Raw genomic sequence first — 21,425 nt, 5'->3', positions numbered from 1 at the left:
CTGCTGTTATTACAAGCAACCAGGATATTGGAAAAAAAGACTGTTAACAAATTTAGGCGTTGTAGGTGCTTCTAGACCGCTAGCCAAACTTTTCAACGTCCTGTCGGCCCGTCGCTGGTAATCAGCTCGGAGAATCCACTCTCCAGACTGGGAATGAACCTCCGTCCTTACTGACACAGGACCTACACCCTCAGTGCCCAGCCCCACTGCCACCCGCCCAGAGCACCTGAACAGTTCTGTTAGTGAGGAGGGGTCTCTTACAACTCAACAGTTTCCCATCTCTGAACCTACTCTCTTTGAGACATACTGACTCTGCCTTCTGCCCCTACTCATTTATTGGGTTGAGACTTCTTAGAAAAGCATCATGCCAGAATTTCTTTTTCCCCAAAGGGGAAGATAGTTCTAGAACTTGACAGTAGTCATCAACATAGCCAACCAGGGGATTTAAATGACCCTTTGACATCTTTGATTTGCTCTGTCTCTGACAGGACCACAGCTGAGTCTGGGGACACTGGTAATTTGTCACGAATGGGTCAGCTACCATCCTCTTTAGGGGCAAAATCCTTAACTGATATTGGCACAGTCCACAGAGGACCTGCCAATACGGCTCAAATAGATCCCTCAAAACCTGTCCTTAGAATAAGTCAATAGCCTATAAATGAAGAAGCCCTTCAGGGTGTCAAGCCCATAATAGAGAATTACAGGTCTCAGGGCCTCATTATCACCGGTACTAGTCCCTGTAACACCCCTACTTTATCTGTGAGAAATCCCGATGGCCAAGGATGGAGGTTTGTTCGGGACCTTGAGGCAATCGATAAGACTGTTATCCCTCAAAACGCTTTTATTCCTAACCCCCATACACTCCCAACATCCGTGCCCACTGAAAGCAACGTTTTCACGTTTTCATAGGTAACTGACCTATGTAGTGCATTTTTAGTGTTCCAGTTGATAAGGACAATCAGTATCTTTTTTTCCTTTAAGTTTATTTATTTTGAGAGAGAGAGAGACAGACAGAGACAGAGACAGAGAGAATCCCAAGCAGGCTCCACATTCTCAGTGCAGAGCCCGACATGGGACTTGATCCCACGAACCATGAGATCATGGACCTGGGCTGAAATCAAGAGTCAGACACTCAACCGACACAGCCCCCCAGGCGCCCTCTCCCTTTTTCCTCTCTGCATGTGAGACGGAGGGGGATGCCCTGGGAGCCGCTTACCCAAAAACACGGAGACCACCATCACCCCATGGGGTGTTGTACCCAACAATTAGACCCTGTGACTCAGGAAAATCCCCCTGGCCTCACAGCCATTCCTGCCACTGCCCTCTCAGTTAAGGCCACTGAAGAAATAGTCACATGGGTTCCTCTAGCCATCCCAGTGCCCCATGCAGGAGCCCTCCTCAGTTCTCCTGACGCTCAAGACTCTTCAGTCTGTCGCCTCACCTCCCGTGACATCATCCTGGTCACTGTTCCTCTTACAATGACTCTTTCTGGTTCCAGGATCCTTAACCCTCTCACCCCTCTCCTCTCCATCAAGGATAAAATCACTCACAGTGGCCTCACATTGACAGATCACCTGTTGACTCCCATGACAATTCACAGGAAACTGCTCTAGTCAATGCAGCCTTTCATGGTTTACTGATGGTCCTTATTCGAAGCATCAAATGTCACACTGGATGTGCTATACAACTCCCCTGAAGTCACCGAGACAGCACCTTCACCTCAGGCTCCTCTGTTTGGCCCGACAGGCTGACTTATGTGCCCTAAATTGAGCTTCTGTTTTAGCCAAGGGCAAAACCACAAACATTTATGCGGACACTCAGTGTGCCTTTGGGGAAGCTCATGATTTCGGAAGGGAAACAACAGTTTTCTTACCTCCCGTGAGGATAAGATTCAGAATGGCTCCAATGGGCGCCGGGGTGGCTCAGTTGGTTGAGTGACTGACTTCAGCTCAGGCCATGATCTCGCGGTTCACGAGTTTGAGCACCGCCGAGTCGGGCTCCGTGCTGAACAGCTCAGAGCCTGGAGCCTGCTTTGGATTCTGTGTCTCCCTCCTCTACCCCTCCTCTCCCCCCACTCTCTCTAAAATAAATAAAAAATATTTTTTTTAAATGGCTCCTATGTCCAACATTTACTAGGTGCCATACTTTTTGCTGGTGGCTCTAGTTATTACTAAGGGTTCCGGGCATTTAGCCTCATCCCCCTGGAGGCCAAAGGAAACCACTTTGCTTATATTTCCACCAAAAATGCTGTACTAAAGGAGACCAACAGCAGGACACCAGTCATGGTCCAAAGAGATGTTTTTCCAAATGACGGCCTGGAAAAATTGACCAGAGATGCCCAACAATGGGCCCCATAAAAGGAGAATCAATATGGGAAATCTGACAGTTGTTGGTCTGATAAAAAGAGAGAACTCAAGTGTGGACCAAAGAACAATTGTGGCCGTACCAGAAAGTTTTAAATTCCCAGTACTCACAACTGTACACACATTAAACCATTGGTCTAACCGTGAAAGGATAGTGTTCATGAACCAATATGGCGGGAACTCTGCTTGTCCCACTGGCCAAAATACAATCCTGGGAAATACCCATACTGCCCAATGGACCGTTTGAGGTTTGGCAAATGGGTTCCGTGCAAATCCCTCCATCTCATGGATATAAATATGTTTTAGTCATGGATCATATGCTTTCTTTCTTATTGGAATGAAGCCTTGCCTTGTAGACAGACCCGCACCTCTTCTGTGACTAAAATCCTATTAGAAAAGATTATCCCCTACCTGGGGATCCCCTCTTGAACCACACAGTGACCAGGGAACCATGTTATTGGCCACGTGCTTCAGCAAGTCTGTGCTTCTTGGCTAGTTTTACACTTTATATCCAATTAAGCCCAACTGTTGCGGGTAACTGGTGGTTTTAAGGGAAACAGATATATACATACAGTTGAGCCCAGAACAATGTGGTGGGGGGGGGGTGCACTGGAAAATCCACCTGGTGCTTCTGCCTTTTGATTCCTCAAAGACTTAACTGCTACTAATAGCCTACTATTGACTAGAAGCCTTCCTGAAAACATAAATGGTTGATGAACACACATTTTGTATGTTTTATGTAGTATATACTATACTCTTAAAGTTGGAGAAAAGAAAATGTCATTTAAAACATCACAAAGAAGAGAAAGCACAATTACAGTACTGTCTGTATTTATCCAAAAAATCCACATGTACGTGGATCTGCACAGTTCAAACCCCTGCTATTCAAGGGTGGGCTGTATGTGGTCTCCATCCAGTGTCCCAGAGTGGTGAACGTGCTAAGGGGTCTATTGTTATGTTAATGAGGTGGCTTGGAAAGCACCAGAAGGTGGAGGCTGGTTGCCAGGGAAACCAATCACGAGACTAGAGATTGGCTCTGTCAACTCCACCTCCCACCTCAAGGGTCTGGAGGTTGAATCAATCACCAGTGGCCAATGATTTCATCAGTCGTGTCCATGCATTGAAACCCCCATAAAATCCCAACAGGCCAGGGTCTGTGAGCACGTGAAGATGGGGGGACAGCGGGCCCTGGGGCGGCAGGGAGCTCGGCACCCCCTCCCCAACCGCACCCTGGGCAGCTCTCCCTTCCCTCTGTTCCTCACTTAATCCTTTTACAACAGACCAGTGATCTAGTGAGCGATCTGTCCCCCGAGTCCTGTGAGCGGCTCCAGCCAGTTCGCCAAACCCAGGGAGGGGTCGTGGGAGCCTCTGGTCTGTAGCTGGTGGGTCAGAACCCAGGTGACACGTGGACTGGCGTCTGGAGGGAGGAGGGGCCGTGCTGGGGGACCGGGAGGGTCTGACTGCCATCTCTGGGTAGGTGGTGTCAGAAGTGAGTTGAATTCTCTGACGCCCTGCTGGCATCAAAGAATTAGTGGCAGGAAACCCACACATGCGTCAGAATTGTAATAGCTGATCAGCATTTTAGCCCCTAATTCCAGGCATGCACAGTATTCATCAAACAGATTTACACAGACGGCTGGGCTTCCGCATAAGTCTGGCTTCCAGGAAATGCAACCATCAGCAGGACCATGCAGAGACTGGCCCCAGATGGCCCCGCTCCCCTCCCCTTAGGGCCCTCACTGCACTGAGAGAAGTGGGGCCTGGGGTCTTACATCTGTGTCCCCAGGGCCGGTGTCAGTCGGTCAGGCAGTGTTCCCTGCCAGAGTAGTACATGCTCCCAGCAACGCGCCTCCCCGCAACCCCCAACAACCTGCACCTTCCAAAATGCTAATTTTTCCTCTGCAGGTGGGAAGCTGGGCAGCACGCAGAGAATCGAAAGAGGAAGAGTTAGAAGTGCTTTCCCGGGAGGAGGCAGACAGAATCCAGAAATGGAAACCAAGCCGCAGAGAAAGCATCCTGTCCGGTCTTGCAGAGAAAGCGCCACTCCCACACCCGCTTGCTTTTCTCGCTTCGGAAACAGAGAGATCATCTCCCTGCCCAGTCCCCGCCCCAGACCTCGCGCCCTCCAGAGTCCGCCCCGGGGCCTCTGCCCCTTGCACCCTTAGTGCCGGCAGGCCCCCCTTGCAGGCCGTGAGCCTCCCCAAGACTGACCCCTCTCTGTGCCCCCACCCGGCACACAGCAAAAGATTTAAGCAACTTGGTGCCAAGAAAACCGCAGACTTCGGTGACCTTCTGGCTGGAAAACCCCCTGCTAACTGAGGCTGTTGGCAGGCAGCGCGGCTGTGTGTGCAGGGTTGTGTGTGTGTGTGAGGGGGTCCTGGTGTTCCGACCAGAAACGTGTTTCACTCTCCAAAGCATACATTATACAGTCCCCCTGATGAGAGAGCATGGGGCAGGCTGGGGGCCAAACACAAGCTAACAGCACCCCTCCCTCCCTCCCCCCCCCCCCCCCCCCCCCCCCCGCCCAGGTGGGATATGTGATATTCCTTGCACTCTCCTGGCCTCCCAAGAACAGGAGAGAGGAAAGAAAGCAGATGGTTGACTGATAGAGATCACAATCATGCAGGACAAGGGTCTCCTTCGGTATATGGAGAACTTAGTAAACTGCAAGAAAGAGGCAATCTCATCCAGAGCCTGATCTCCAGAAGCCTAGAGACTCCGTTTCCCAGAGCCCTAATATCACCCTCAAGAGGGAAAGGTGTTCAAGTGCTTGCCGTGGTGATGTGGGAAACTGAGGCAAATGAAACATCAAATCCCCTTACTGCCTACGGCTCACTGACCAGTCCTTGAAACCGGCACAGTGACCTCCCTCGAGGGGCTCAGCTGCCTCCATGATGACACTTTGCGGGGGGGGGGGGGGGGGGCAGAAGGGAATCTTAGCTTCATATCACCCCACCTCGAGGACCCTATAAGTCTCCTTCCTTTATCTCAACTGCCCCAGCACACACGCTGGCATCATGCTCCAGTCTTAGTGCCCCCGATATACACCCGAGGGGTCTCAGGACTGAGGTTTCACTAAATGGTAATAAATGGCATTTCCCTGGCCACAGCGACCCCCTCAAGGTCCTGGAAACCTTGCTTCCAAAATTCCTAAGAGACTTACTCTATCCCCGCCCCCTTCCAAGCTGAGGGTATGTGACGAGTTACCCTTCAGGACCCCAGTGCAGCTCCTGCTGCCAACGGGTTGCAGGATTTTATTTTTTACCTCAACACCTAGTGTAAGGGTTAAATTGTAGTGTAGGGCTAACCTATAGCTTGAGAGATAACAGCTTTGTGTTGACACTATAGCTTGAGAAATAACAGCTTTGTTTTGACACCGAAGGTTAAGAGATAACAGCCTTGCTTTACTCTTGTAAGTTATGCTTCACACTCTTGTAAATTAGGCTTCACCAATTAAGGAAACAAAAGTTCAAAGAAAAGAGCATCAGAGGCAGGGTCAAGGAGATCAACTGGTTGCGACTTAACGGCAGAAAGTCTAAAATAATCACCCCATCCGGGAACTGTTTCTACCTCATCTGGAAGCTATTTCTTTTTTCTGTTCCCAGGTGTGATGATAAAACGAGGTGGTCGGCTATAAAAACCATGTACCACGGCTGTTCAAGGCCGCACTCTGATCAAAAGTGTTGGTCCTGATCGGTCGGCCGTGCCTCTCATTGCAATAAACTTTGTTGTGACTGTCACTGGTGCCCACAGCATTCTGTTTTAGGAGTCGTGTGGATGCAACACCAGGATTCGGGTCTCCCCACTTGGAAGAAGGAAGGGGTGGACACAGAGTGAGCAGGTACAAGGTTATTAGAGCATCAGATCTGGAAGGAAGAATACTGGGGAAGCTCTCTTTACAGAGAGGGGGCGCTCAGAGGGAATGCCCGTGACTAGACGCAAGGCTCCTTGTTTTAGGAGGTTCTGGTCAGCATCCCCTTCTCCTCCCCCTGGATCCTCCTCAGGTCCCACCCTTACTGGCTGGACAACTCCAGGTGCTGGGTGGTCCCTTCCCGATGGGCTCGACTCCATTGTGCGAGGGGTCAGACTGGTCATACTGTTGCCTGTATACACAAGTTTTAGGGTTTAGTTAGGTATTTTCGCTGTCAGATTCCTGAGAGGAACCTGAGGGGGAGTAGGTGATGTCTGTTACATTCTTAAGTGGGACTCTACTCCCCAAGGGGGTTGCTGTGGTCAACTGCTCCCAGCTCCCAGCATTGTTCCAAAATACATGCTTTTGCCACCCAGGGACCTCAGGTCCTTTCTCTATTTTATCCTATTTTTCCCTATTATACAGGGGTCCTGTCTGTGCACTTTAATAAAATCACCTTTTAAAAAAATTTTTTTTAACATTTATTTATTTTTGAGAGAGAGAGAGACAGAGCATGAACGGGGGAGGGTCAGAGAGAGAGGGAGACACAGAATCCGAAACAGGCTCCAGGCTCTGAGCTGTCAGCACAGAGCCCGATGCGGGGCTCGAACTCACGGACCGTGAGATCATGACCTGAGCCGAAGTCGGATGCTTAACCGACTGAGCCCCCCAGGAGCCCTTAAAATCACTTTTTTGCACCAAAGACATCTTCAATAATTCTTTCTTGGCTCCAAATCCCCACCATCACCCCAAAACCCCATCACCTCTGATAAGGGAGCATTAAGTCAAGCTAACACACACCCTCCCCCACCAGGTGGGATGTGTGTGACATTCCTCAGGCACCCTGGCTGCCGAAGGACACAGGAAAGGAAAGAAAACAAACGGTTAACCGATAGAGACCACAGTCCTACAGCACGTGGGTCTCCAAGAGTTTACAAATATCTTAGGAAATTACAAGAAAAAGGCAATCTTACCCATAGCCTCATCTCCAGAAACCTACAAACTCATTCCCGGAGCCCCAGCATCACCCTCCCCTCCGTAGTGATGTGGGGAACACAGGCAGAAGGAAATGGCAGGTAACATGAAATGCCCTCATAACCTGCAGCCCATTGACAGATACTTGAGGCAAGTACAGAGCAGCACGTTTCTCCAGAAACCCCTGCCCGCGTCACGTTGCCTTCCTAGAGGGAAAACAGCCATAGCCAGACAGTAGCAGGGCCTCCAGGATCCCGTGGGTCCTCTTTAGCACATCAAAGTCCTTCTGGAGGCCTCCCTTTGCCTTTCCCTCCCCCAAGTCCACAGTATAGAACCAGTCTCTCCTCCCAAGCCCAGCACAGCTCTCTCTGCCCTCGGGTCCTGTCCCCGTGCTTTAATAAAACCACCTTTTTGCACCAAAGACGTCTTCAAGAATTCTTTCTTGGCCGCCAGCTCTGAATCCCCATCACTCCAAAACCGCATCACCCCCACCTGCCCACAGAAAGGTCAAAGCCAGGAGGAGGTAAAGGAGGTGTCTCACTTCCCAAGATCTTTCTCCCTAGACCAGGCAGAGCAGAGGGTGGAAACCAGGAGCCAATCCACCCCTGGGGGCAGCTCCCCACTCACCTGGATTCTTCCAGCCACAGCAGGTGAACGGACAGGTGAACAGGCAGCGTGGGGAACAGGTGTAAAAGAAAACCCTGGCGAAGAGTAAGAAAGAGGGAATCACTATTCAGGGACCCAGCACTACGTTTGCATTTTGAAGGAAGTTTTCAAGTTGGAAGAAAACACACAAAGCTACATTATGTTTTCTGACCTTCAAAGGAATCAGGAAACAGGGCTAGTCCCTGAGTGTCGTTGAGGCCAGGCTCAGCCCAGCGGGGGTTCAGGGTATTCTAGAAAAGGAGGCACCCCTGTGCCAGGGCCCCTACCACCAGCATCCACCACATGCATTCAACTGCAGCTCACGACCTAAAACCCAGACAGAAGGGCTCCCCAGGACCCTGTCTCGGGCGCAAGAGGGAGCACCAGGGGAAGTGTCAGATGCACTGATTTTCAAGCACCGCCCACCCACCCCCACCCCCGGTGCGGTTTCACAAGGAGAGGTCACTGTCAACTCAGCGAAGATTTCCGATGACCACTTTTTACATCATTTTGCTGATTTAAAATCGTCGTGCACCCTGGACATTTTCCCTCCCACCGAGAATAGGTATGGCACATTCCCAGCAACACACACTGGTGGTATACAATGGGACCTTTCCAGTCTGGGCAACTCAGAATGAACGCGACACTTCCTGTTTCTCGCGGGACTGAGAAAAGTCAGCTTGCAAAACCCAGTGACTGATGTAGCCCACTGTTGGCTGCACTGTCCCCCCTCCTCACCATGAAAGGGCTCCGCCCCCCTCCTCAGTGGCCACTGCAGAGCAGGGTGAATTTAGGTGCTCGCCTGGTGCTTTCAGGTCACTTCACGTGTTTAGTCACAGAGTTAAGAAAGGCACGAAGTATCTGTGAGGTACCAGAAAGGGCTAAGCATGGCAGGCAGGGGTCACTTGACTTGGGGCCAGGTCAGAGGCCAAGTGCTCAGGCGGTGAGTCCATAAAAAACTTGAGCAGCACCTGGAGGTGGCTGGGGACTCCTGAAAGGTTTGGAGGGGGCAATGACGGAGATGTGTCTTTGTGAAAGGGTCCAGAGGAAGCCACTGTCACATAACAATTATTCCCACCTGAAGACATAGGAGTTTCTGAAATCCCTTGTCTGCCTAAAAGTGGAGCCTCCTAGAAGAACTCAATTGTCATGAATTAGGTCCTAGGGAGCAATGCCAACTCTTCTTTGAAAACCAAAAAAAAAAAAAAAAAAAAAAAAAAAAAACCAAAACCAAAAACACAAAAAGACACTCTCACTATCTTATCTCCCATCTATCCACTTATCCACTTATCTTTCCAAAGTCCTTTGTTTCCCTAAGTGCCCCTTCTGCACCTCCCCAGAAGTCCTCTGTTCTCCCAGAAGTGTCCTTCTGCCCCCTCTATGCCCTATGAAGATGGTAAATAAACCCCCCAATTTTTTTAAGTAGGCTTCATGCCCAGCACGATGAGGGGCTCAAACTTACAACCCTGAGATCAAGACCCGAGCTGATGTCAGGAGTCAGACGCTTCAGTGACTGAGCCACCAGGCACCCCCAAATTCTAACCACCTCTTGGAGCCACATTTTTCTGTTAACTCCCATGTGCATACATAACTAAAAATCCATCTTTTCTCCCACTAGTCTGTCTTGTCATTTTGATTTGCAGTCCCCCAAGACACTACCTAAGAGGATAGAAGTTTTCCTCCCCGACACATGATTCCAGCAGAGTTGGATGGAGGGACACAGAACATGAGCAGAGACATGTTAAGAACAGAAAGGCAGGGTACGTTCTGGATCCAGGAGATAAAATCGTAAGGGCTGACTGGAAGGATGTGTCGAGCTAAGATGACAGTGAAGGACCCAGTGTCACTTACTAGGCATGGGGCTAAGGCTGGCTGTTTCCCATGACACCCTTTGGTTCTACACAAGGTGGCTGTGGGCATCACTCCACGTGGGAAATAAAGCTTGAGTTGTTTTCACAAGCAGGTTTGAAAAGTGAGAGATGAGGCTAGCTGGGGGGAAACAGGGCAGGTGGGAATTCGGGGCCCAAGTCACATCCCCGGAACCAACAACTGAGGGAAGTCCCGGACACGAGAGGGACATCAGGGTGGGGAGGGAATGACCATGGCCACGTCCTATCCCTGCGGAAGGAAGCACTGATTAAAAATAGTCTTTCAAAAGTCTAATCTTCCCCGGGCGCCTGGGTAGCTCAGGCGGTTAAGCATCCGGCTCAGGTCATGATTTCATAGTTCGTGGGTTTGAGCCCTGCATTGGGCTCTGCGCTGACAGTGTGGAGGCTGCTTGGGATTCTCTCTCTGTCTCTGCCCCTCTCCTACTCATGCTCTCTGTCTCAAAATAAATAAGCATTAAAAAAAAAAGTGTAATCTTCCAACATTATCGGCACTGGATGATGGTTGTGACACTTTATGTCCCTTCGTCCTGAGCAATGGAGCTTCTGCGGAGAGCAGACAGCAGACACCCATTCCAAAGCCCAGCCAACAACTCAGCAGGTGAGGTCAGGCCGGAGGCTACTTGAGGCACTGTACCTTCTGGCATCGTACCAGGATACTCAAACTTCACACCAAGGCCAGGATACATCCTGCTTCCTGAAGAGAAGACTCCCCTTACCTCACCAGGACCCCACGGTCTTCTCTACGCCAGGGGAGCGTTTCCCTGGATTCCTGGCCCTGAGGTTCAGCCTCCCAGAGAAATTGGAACCTGGTTCCGGCTCTCAGGATCCTTTGCTGTGAGCGCCTGTGGTCTCCCCACCCACCCGTCGCCAGATCCAACCCGTAAAAAGAAAAACCCACAAAAAACCCTGTAGTTGTGTTTGGTTTTCTTTTCTGTTCTTTTTCAGTTTTAACCATTAAACTAAAAATCAGATAGGTGGGTTACTCTGTGTAAATAGCTTGGTGTGTATAAATGTTTATAAAACTCTTTTGAATGAACATAGAGAGCAAATGTGTGTGAGTGTTCGTGTGTGTGTGTGTGTGTGTGTGTGTGTGTATGGGAGAGAGAGAGGGAGGAAAATGAACAGTGTTTATCTTCAGGGAGTAGGAAAAGCTGAAAGTTTCATTTTGTTTTATATTTGTGAGGTTTTTCATATTATTATTTTTATTTAAGTAATCTCTACACCCAACCTGGGGCTCGAACTCACTCACAAACTCCAAGGTCAAGAGCTGCTTGCTCGGCTGGCTGAGCCACCCAGGTGCCCCTATTTGTGTTTTTTTTTTTAAACACTGAGTTTGTATTAATCTTATGATCAGTAAAGATAACAAAAGAAGTCCACTTGGACCAAAGCCCATGGGAAAAACTCTTTTTTTTTTTAACTAAAATGTTACTGGGGTGCCCACCATCATAGAAAGTCCTGGGACTTCGAATGTGATTTGTTGGATCATGAGGTTTATGCAGAGAGAGAACTAGTAGGTCAACCTGGCCTCCAAAGAGGGGAGAAAAAGGGCAGAAGGATGGAACATTAGGGGACTTAGGCCTGGTTCAGTGAGAGGTGACAGGGCAGCACAGCAGCCTTAAAGGGTGGGGCAGGGTGTGAAAATCCTTTTAGGGGTTTAAGATTTAGACTTTCATTCCGGTTCAGGGAAATCACTAATCCTTTAAAGGCCGAGTTTACAGCCAAGGAAAGCAACCAAAGGTGTCTTTAACCCTGAAGACACCAGGAGGGTGGAATGAGCTAGAGGGGCCAGGCCTCACTGGGCAGGGCAGAGTAGAAAAGGGCAAAGGGACAGGGAAGTAGCAGAGGGGAAGGGGGGCCGGGAAGGACACCACAGCTTGAAGAGTGCCTCAGGGGCTTTCCAGGATATTTCTTGTTCTCCGAATTTCAGAATTTCTGGGTCACCCCTCATGGAGGGCAGCAGCCTGATGTGGGGTTGACTTCTGGCATGGGCGGCCAGGAGGCTGCCACCTGTGACATTGGGTCAGCCGGCCAATTGGGTCACCTGGCCAACCCCTGACCAAGAAGAGAGACAGACCTGTGGTCCCCGCTGTGGGCGTTTCTAGGTCCCAGGACAGTTTACCATAGACACGAATTGTGAAAGGACCCGCACGCAGGGACCAATTCTACGTCCTCTAATTTTTTACCGTGGTTTCTCTTTAGATCTGCAGGACAACTAGAGGTCAGTATTTCATGCTGCAACACTTGTTCAACACTGGTTTCAGGCATACTTCTGGCCATCGAAACTGTCAAAGTTTAGTAAGAAAGAAAGAAAAAAAAAAGGGGGGAACAGTCCCAAAACAGACTCACTTGCCCCAGGACAGCAAACCAAGACTCAGATATCTGTTAAATCAAAACCAAATGGAGACCAGCCTTAAAAATTCCGAGCAGAGAAAAATTCTGAGCAGAGAAAAAGGTTAGTCATACGAAGTTTGAGTTTGCAAGACTGACCCCACCCCACCCCCCCACCCCCCCCCACCCCCCCACCCCCCCACCCCCCCCCCCGCCACTTCCTGCCTACCCTCTGGAAATGCAGAGCGAGATTCCCACTCTTTCCCAATGTCGGTATGAGGCAACCACGGACCAATTCCCCACCATTTAAGAACTTTCTAATATTGCAGCCAAGTGCTGCGAAGACGAGCCACCGCCTTCCCACTCGAACTCTGGCGTTGTGATGACCGTAGACCTGTGAGTCCTATCCTATGCTCTGGTTCCAGTGCTCCCTGCTTGCAAACTGTCTCTTGGCATGTGCCCAAAAACTTTTACTAATTGCTACTCTGGTGAATCATTGGCTTTATTCTGTTATTTCTGAACTTTTGACAGTTCTAACCTATCAGCTTCTCAGGAATCTGACCTTTAACCAGCCCACCTGCAATTACCTGGTCTCCATAGTGAGAGACTCCGGCCCTACCCCCAAAGCAAGGTGACCTTGGGGGAAGGATCCTTTCCTTTTATAATAACGTTTGTCTTGTCCAGTCCCCTCCCTCTTCCCTCACCCTTATGCCCCCTCACCCCCCATTTCTGCCTATAAAAGTCTTCCTCTTGTGCAATTCCTGGGAGCTCCTTTCCACTTGCTGGATGGGACGCTGCAGCATCGGTAACCAAATAAAGCCAATGAGATCTTCAAACCCACTCAGTGGAATTGTGGTTTTTAACCGTAAAAATCACTCTCCAAAAGGTAACTTTACTTAACCACTAAAGAAAAAGTGTGGGCGGGGGGGGGGGGTTCTGGGTATTCTCTGGTTTGAGCTGTGGAGAAGCCGGTCCCGCCCCGCCCGCCTCCACCTAGAGGTCACACCCGCTGCGTCTCGGGTCTTGGGAAGAAGGCGGCGGTGGCGGGGTCAGGAAGCACACCCCTCTCCCACCCCACCCCCGCACGCTCTGAGCGCTCTCCCTGTGCACCCTGCTCCCAAGTGCACCCCCATCCCCTCTCCCAGAACATTCTCCCCACGCACCCACTGAGGGCTCTCAGCATCCTCCAGGACAGTACCTCCTCCCCGCACGCCTCCTCATCCGTCCGCCGCGCGCGCTGCTCCCCGGTCCCCCGCCCCGCACACTCCTCTCCCTGCACCTGCTCCCCACCCCTGCTCATCCGCCCCGCGCGCCCTCACCGTCTACTCCGCTCCCCCTGAAACCTGTTCTCCTCGGACCCCGTGCCCTGCTCCTGGCGCGCCCTGCTCATCCGCCCCACGTGCGCGCTGTTCCCCGGTCCCCCGCCCCGCACACTCCTCTCCCTGCACCTGCTTTCCACCTCTGCTCATCCGCCCCGCGCGCCCCGTTAGCAGTGCACCCTCCCCGTACTCCGCTCCCCGAAACCTGTTCTCCCCCCCGGCCCGGTGCTCTGTTCCCCGCACGCCCTGCCCATCCGCCCTGCGCAGATGCTGCTCCCCAGGCCCCCTACCCGCACCCCCTCACCGTACACTCCTCTTCCCGCCCCTGCTCCCCACCTCTGCTCACCCTCCCCGTGCGCCCTCTCCTCTCTGAGTACTCCCTTTGCGCGCACCCCGCTCCCCGCACATCCTTCCCAGCCCACGGCAGGTGACAGGGAAGCCTGGCTCCGGAAAGCAGATCCCCGAACCCCGGCGGGGACCACTCACCGAAGCGTGGACCCGCAGCGTCAGTTTCGGATCTAAGTTTGAGCGCCGAGCCTGGGTCATCGCCCCGCCGCTGCCCCCTCCCCGCCCCATTCCGGGAAGGCTGCCCCCAACTCCGCCCAAAATTGTTTCCTCCTATGGCGGGTGAGCTGGTGAGTCACCGGAGACATCCCGGTTACTCATTAAGCCGCTCTGCCTTGAAGATAACCCCTTGTCAATCTTGAAGAGCAAACAGCAGAGGTTATCCAGCGGCAAATGGGCTTGTGCGAGAAGGGGCAGACCAATTACCAGTGCGGCAAGCAAACTATGCCCACCGAGCAAACCCGAACTCAGAGCCCGCTCCCAGAGGACGCGGGGTGGGAGGGGCTGCTTTGAAGGAACGTTCACTGGAGGGAAATGAGAGGCAGGTGGCCTTTCCTCGACTGCAGATGATGGAGGTGGAGGTGGGCTCTCATTGGCTGCAGGTGATGGTGGAGGTGGCCTCTCATTGGCTGGCAGCTGTTGCCAGGTAGAGAGGAAATCTTCCTTCTTCCCTCCGCGTGGACTCTGCAGGATGCGGCCAGTGATCCTGACCTCCGTGGAGGAGCCCAGGTCTGTAGGGGTTGCCCCACCCCCAGCTCCAAAGCCACCGGAGAGAAATAACACGCGGAACCAGCCCTGGGTGGGGTGGTGTCAGGAAACGGGGGCGGGGGTGGGGGTGCCCGGGCCATGTCCGCTGTGGTCCGCTAATCTCTCCAGTCCCTGATCTGGATTTTCTTCTGAGACTCTGGGTTGTGGGAGCTCGCTAGTAACTGGGCAAAGCCAGGAGATGCTGGCGCAAGAAAGGAAATGACTCATTCAGTCGGCAGCCTAGACTGCAGGGCCTGGCAGCAGCCAAGACTGCGGGCTGACCCGAGCTGCCCTGCAGGTGGCCTGCACAAGCATCCAGCGCCGGAGAGCTCGGTGCCTGAGGATCTCTGGCGCAGCGCACAGCCGTGGCCCGATGACCACGCTGCACCTGACCTGGAAAATCAAATACCCAGGACATATGTGTCAAGGGAACGCCCGGTGAATGCGACAGACCAGAAATGAGATTGTGACCGTCTCTAAACCACACCTGAAAGCCCCGCCCACCGCGAGGCCACCCCCGGGCGCCTCCGGGCAGCGCTGCTACAGGCCAAGATGCCACGGACACACAGGCCAGCCCCGAGGGCCTTGGACTTGTGCACAGAAGTGCTCTGAGCGGCCTCTCCCTGAAGCAGTCATGCCGCAAAGGCCACTGATGACGAATGACACCCACTCCTGGCGGACTGGCCAAGGAGTCATTCCACACCATTCAAAGTCCCCCACAAGGAGCTGAGTATGTTGCAGAACCATTTGTGGAGGCTGGCTTTTGCTGTTGGGTACCACTTCCCAAGTGCAAGTGCCAGCCACCCTTCCTCCCATCTCAGCGGCTCTCCAGCATCCTAGAGCGCTCAGAGGGTAGAAACCTCAGAGAAGGGAGAACGGTGTTCTTCAGACGGCCGGCAGGCCCCATGGCAGGCCGTGGAACAATGTCGTGGGTCACAGCCAGCGTTCTGATTGTCGATGGGGAAGAATGGAGAAGAAAAGCATCTCCACTCCCACGGGGAGGAGGCAGGTACCTCTGTGTCGCACAGTGTGGCCCCCAGAACATTTGTAGGTGGCCCCGGACACCAGTTGGATGCCACCAGCTGATATGGTCTTGGCCTCTTTGTCTTTACCTGTATAAGGGCCACTTGTCTCCTAAGAGGGCCATCTGAGCAGGAAAGCCAGGGCCTCCGGGAACTGTCCAACCTGGACCCCAAACACGAGGGGCAAACCCGTGCCCCCAACATCAGCCCGCCCACTTGCTGCTACATAGCTCTGTCCGCACTCAGTTTTCCGCACACCCTTCTTCCCATTCCATCCAGGAATCATAGGAGTTAATTTCTTAACTGGCACTCAGCACACCTTACAGCCCACAGTGACCGTCCCCTCGTCTCAGTCTATCAGATGGGAAAGATGCCCCAGATAGATCTCTGTTGTGTATAAGCCACTTGTCTGTGGCATTTTTGCAAGGGCAGCTCGATAGGGTAAGATAAAGTTGTAAGGAATAATTACGGAAGAGTGTCTCGTAGCCTTTGCCCCATTGCCCCCCGTGGGGACATTGTGCGGATCCACCCAGGGTTTGACATTAACACAACCCACCAGTGTCCCCTTCACATCGCCGCACGTTTTCTCACACTCGTATTCGTGTTGTGTTCACTTCTATACAGCTTTGTCACATGTGTGATGATGAACTGTCAGTTACCGAAAGAACCCCCATGGTGCCCTATCCCCACCCCTACCCCAACCCCCAAAACCGTTAAACCCTAGTACCTGCTAATCTGCCCTCAATTTCTAAGATGTCTCATTTTTTTTTAATTAAAAAAAATTTTTTTAACGTTTATTCATTTTCGAGAGACAGACTGTAAGGGGGGAGGGGCAGAGAGAGAGACAGAATCTGAAGCAGGCTCCAGGCTCTGAGCTGTCAGCACAGAGCCCGATGCAGGGCTCGAACCCACAAACCGTGAGACCATGACCTGAGCTGAAGTCGGATGCTTAACTGACTGAGCCACCCAGGCGCCCCTTTTTTTAAAATTTCTTAATGTTTATTTATTTTTGAGAGAGACAGGCAGACAGAGTATGGGTGGGGAAGGGCAGAGAGAGAGGGAGACACAGAATCCAAAGCAGGCTTCAGGATCTGAGCTGTCAGCCCAGAGCCTGACATGGGGCTCCAACCTGTGAACTTCGAGATTGTGACCTGAGCCGAAGTCGGACGCTCAACAGACTGAGTCACCCAGGTGCCCCTGAACTGGCTTTTTCTACTCAGAATTCCCTGAAGATTTGTCCACAGTGTATGTATTAGTAGTTGGTTCTGGGAAAATTAATAAAAGGAAACTTCATTCAGTATAGAGTCTGATGGACAGCAGGGGGCGCTCTCACACCCTAGCACTTGTTACCAATTCCAGACCCAACAGGAACAGTGGCACCTTGCATCCGAGTACTACTTTAGCTACTACCTTTACTGTCTCTGTGGGAGGAAGGAACACCCCCCCCGGCCCCCGCCATCCCCCCAGCAGCCCAGCCAATGAGAAGCAGGCATAGCCCAGCCAATGCGTGAAAGTCTCAGCTCAGCCAATGAGAAGCCACTATATTTTGAGCTCCCAGTTTATTCTAATGAACTTCTTGTTACCACAGCCTTCCCAAATTCGCTTGCCACTGTGAGAGTGGTCCTCTCCTTCGTTATACAGATTCACCTCTGGTTCTTCATAAAGCTTGGTTATCACAGAATGCATTTCTCTGCTATTCCTAAATAAACCCATTTTGCTACTCAAAAAACAAACAAAAAAATGGCAGTTTTATGTTTAAAGGCAACAGTTGTTTTTTACCGAGCATTGTGCCCTGATGCGGACTATCCTCTTTAACCAATCGCACCCTGAAAGACAGCCAGGCTGTTTCCAGTGTAGGCTATGAAGAATAAAGCTGCTGTGAAATTTCACGTACAGGTATTTTGTGTGTGTGTGCGTGAAGATACATTTTCATTTCCCTGGGATAAATACCAAGAGTGCAATTGCTAGGTTGTATGGTAATTACACATTTGGTTGTACAAGAAACTGCCAAATTGTTTCCTGCGGTAGCTGTAATATTTTGCACTTTGCCAGCAATGGATGTGAAATCCACTTTCTCCACATCCTCACCAGTATTTGCTGTTGTGATTATTTTTTACCGTAGCCATTCTGATCATTGTGCATTGATCTCTCATGGTTTTTACTTTGCACTCTCCTGGTGGCTAATAGTGTTGAGCACCTTTTGATGTGCTTACGACATCTGTATACCCTCTTTGGGGAAGTATTCGTTCGTGTCTTTCCCTCATTTTTTAATGGATTGTTTGGAGGGTTTGTTGTTTGGTTATTCTTGTCGAGATTTCAGTGCTCTTTGTATATTCTAGATGCAAGTTCTCTGTTGGATAGATCATCTGCAAACATTGCGAATATCTTCTCCCAGTCTGTAGCTTGTTTTTTTTTTTTTTTGTTTTTATTTTGTTTCATATTTTGTCCTCTTCATATGAGCTTTCACAGCGAAGAATTCTTTTTAATTTTGATGAGATCAGTTTATCAGTTTTCTCTTTTCACTCTTTTGCTGTCAAGTCTAAAAGTGATTTGCCTTGCCCTAGATCCTGAGGACTTTTCCTGTGTTTTCTTTAAAGTTTTATTGTTTTGTGTTCTACATCTTAGTTCGTGATCTGTTTTTATTATTTATTTATTTTTAATTTTTTAAGATGTTTATTTATTTTCAAGAGAGAGAGACAGAGAGACAGAGCACAAGTGGGGGAGGGGGAGAGAGAGAGACAGAGAAAGAGAGAGAGAGTCACAGAATCTGAAGCAGGCTCCAGGCTCTGAGCCATCAGCACAGAGCCTGACTCAGGGCTCGAACTCATGGACTGAGAGATCATTATCTGAGCCAAAGTCAGATGCTTAACCGACTGAGCTACCCAGGCGCCCCTCGTGATCCATTTTTAAACATCATGATTTGGTGATGCTGGCTTTTGGGTTTTTGTGGGTTTTGTCTATGGATGGACGGTGGCTCCAGAACCTGTTGTCAAAAAGACTGTCCTATGACACTGAATTTCCTTTGTTCTTTTGACAGAAGTTAGTGCAGCATATTTGTGTGTGGGCCTACTTCTGGATTTCCTGTTCTCTTCTAATCAATCATCTGTGTGTCTCTCCCTTTCTGTCAATGCTGCAGTATTTTGATTACTGTAACTACATAGTAGACGTTAATATTGGGTAGAGTGATTTTCCTGCTTGATTCTTCTTTTTCAAGATTGTTTCAGCCATGGGATACCTGGGAGGCTCAGTCGGTTGAGCGTCCAGTTTTGGCTCAGGTCATGATCTCATGGTTCGTGGGTTTAAGCCCCTCATCAGGCTCTGTGCTGTCATCGCAGAGCCTGGAGCCTGCTTCGGATACTCTGTTCCCCCTCTCTCACTCTGCCCCCCCTCAAAAATAAACATTTTTTTAAGAGGTTGTTTCAGCCATTCTAAGGCCTCTGCATTTCCATATAGCTTTTAGAATAAGCTTGTCTATATCTGCAAAAATACACCCTGGGAGTTGGGATAGGGATTGTCCTAAACCTATAGGCCAGCTGGGTCCTGGCAAAGCCAGGACTCAGCTCCTCCTGAGTCCCTTCAGCTCCTAGTTTGCGGATGGTTTTATCATGAAAGAGTATTGTATTTTCTTTTCAGATGACTTTTCTGGGTGAATTATGATGATCATAATAATGATGATCATGTTTTTTTCCCCTTCATTCTATTAAGGTACTTTATTACATTGATCAATTTTCGTATGTTGCATCAACTTTGCATTCCTGGAGTCAGTCCCACTTGGTCATGTCATAGAATTCTTTCAATATGCTGGCAGATTTGCTTTGAAACTTATTTTGTGGGCTTTTTTTTTTTTTTTTTTTTTTTTAGGATTTTTCAGTAATTTGTTCAGTACTTTCTTGTGATGTCTTTATCCGCCTTTAGTATCAGGATATTCCTGGCCTCATAGGATGAGTTAGGGAGTGTTTTCTCTTCCATTTTTGACAGAAATTGAGAAGGATTGGTTTTAATTCTCTAAATGACTTTTAGCATTTATAAGTAGAGACATCCTGCTTTGGGCTTTTCTTTGATTGGACAGTTTTGGTTTTTGGGGTTTGTTGTTGTTTCGTTTTTTGTTTTTTTGTTTTTTTTTGTTTTTTTTTTTTTTTTTTTTTTTTTACTGATTCAGTCTCTTGTTATAGATTTGTCCAGATTCTCATTTCTTCTTGAGTCTGTTTGGTAATATGCACACTTCATCCTGATTATCTCGTTCTGTCGGAGCACAGAATTGTCTTAGTATTCTCTTATGGTCCTTTTATTTCTATAGTGTTAATGATGTCTCACTTTTATTTTTCATTTTAGTGATGAGCGTCTTCTCTTTGTCTTAGCCAGTCTACTAAAGGGCTGGCAACTTTTCAAAGAATGAGCTTCAGTTTTGTTGATTCTATTGTTTTGTTGTTCTCTGGTTCGTTTATATCTGCCCTGATCTCTTTTGTTTCATTCCCTCTGCCAGCTCTGGGTTTAGTTTGCTCATCTCCTCGTTCCCTGAGATAGTAAAGTCAGGTTGTTGATTTGAGATCTTTCTTTTCTTTTCTCTCTCTGTCTCTTTGATTTGAGATCTTTATTACTATTTAATGCAGGCATTGCAGCTATAAATATCCCTCTGAGCCCTGCCTTCACGGCATCCCATACGTTTTTGTATGTTGTGGTTTTATTTCATTCATTTCCAAGTATTTTGTAATTTCCCTGTGATGTCCTCTTTGACCTGTCAGTCACTTCCCAATGTGTTAATTTCTGCATAACTGTGAAATACCCAGTTTTCCTTCTGTTATTGATTTCCATTATTCCTTTCTATTATTGATTCCAATGTGGTTACAGAACATAATTTGCATGACCTCCCACACAGTTGAAAATCTACATATAAGTTTCTCCCAAAAGGCTTAACTACTAACAGCCTACTGTTAACCAAAAGTCTGACCCATAACATCAACAGTCGACGAACACGTTTTGTACGTTCTATGGATCACATACTGTGTTCTTACAGGACAGTAAGCTAGAGAAGAGAAAACTAAATGAAGAAAATCATAAGGAAGAGAGAACACATCTGTAATGCTGTCCTGTAGAATGTCCACCTGTCAGTGGACCCGCACAGTTCAAGTCCAGGTTGTTTCAGGGTTGACTGTCCCATTTTTACTCAATATGACCAGCCATCCACATTGTCTCATGCTCACACATTTCCCTATGGAAATGTTTCCTCAGTTTGCTCACACAGCACAGATGCCCAACTAAGTATCTCGTTTGAAGAACTACAGTTCTAGGGGCATCTGGGAGGCTCAGTCAGTTGAGCATCTGACTCTTGATTTCCGCTCAGGTCATGATCTCACGGTTCGTGAGTTCGAGCCCCACATCGGGCTCTGTGCTGACAGAGCAGAGCCTGCTTGGGATTCTCTCTCTGCCCCTCCCCTGCTCACGCTTTCTCTCTCCCTCTTTCTCTCTCAAAATAAATAAATAAAACTTTATAAAACCACATTGCAATGCTAATTACTTACATGTAGCAGTCGCAAAATTTATAAAATAATAAAATTCAGTCTGATTAGTTAAAAAACCATTGTTAAAACTACTAAATTAAATATTAAAATGAGACATAGTTTTACTTAAATGATACAAAATAATAAATGTGTAATATGAGTTTCAGCCTATGCAAAAAAGATTAGCAAACATTTTAAACTGGCATATGATATGATGCTTTCACATCAGGTGTTTACAACTTTAAGGCATAATGATAGTAGTAATTTTTTCTTAATGTAAACTATGTCACAATATTCTCAAGTTTTTTTTGAAACAGAGAATATCATCTCTATGGTATTACAGGACCAAATAATGGAAAAGACTGTGAGTTTCTTCTAGTTAAG

The 21,425-nt window shown here is 49.2% G+C and overlaps 1 protein-coding gene across 5 annotated transcripts in view; it reads right to left on the bottom strand.

Moving 5' to 3' along the window:
* Positions 1 to 14,380, bottom strand: part of UPP1 (uridine phosphorylase 1) — a 29,454-nt gene extending 15,074 nt beyond the window's left edge. The window contains exons 1-2 of one of the 5 annotated variants that reach the window (XM_045494250.1): positions 14,227 to 14,380; positions 7,876 to 7,949 (exon numbers count right to left, since the gene is read on the bottom strand). The gene's annotated coding sequence lies outside the window, so the exon portion shown is untranslated. Of the gene's footprint in view, positions 1 to 1,873; positions 1,961 to 7,875; positions 7,950 to 8,065; positions 8,196 to 13,915; positions 14,092 to 14,226 lie in introns of those variants that run through there. The other 4 variants (XM_045494247.1, XM_045494252.1, XM_045494248.1 and 1 more) reach the window with 4 other exon arrangements.
* Positions 14,381 to 21,425: the final 7,045 nt, after the last annotated feature.

The sequence above is a fragment of the Leopardus geoffroyi genome, chromosome A2 (assembly GCF_018350155.1).
Source record: "Leopardus geoffroyi isolate Oge1 chromosome A2, O.geoffroyi_Oge1_pat1.0, whole genome shotgun sequence".
Lineage (NCBI taxonomy): Eukaryota > Metazoa > Chordata > Mammalia > Carnivora > Felidae > Leopardus > Leopardus geoffroyi.
This window is presented reverse-complemented; position numbering and strand designations above follow the sequence as displayed.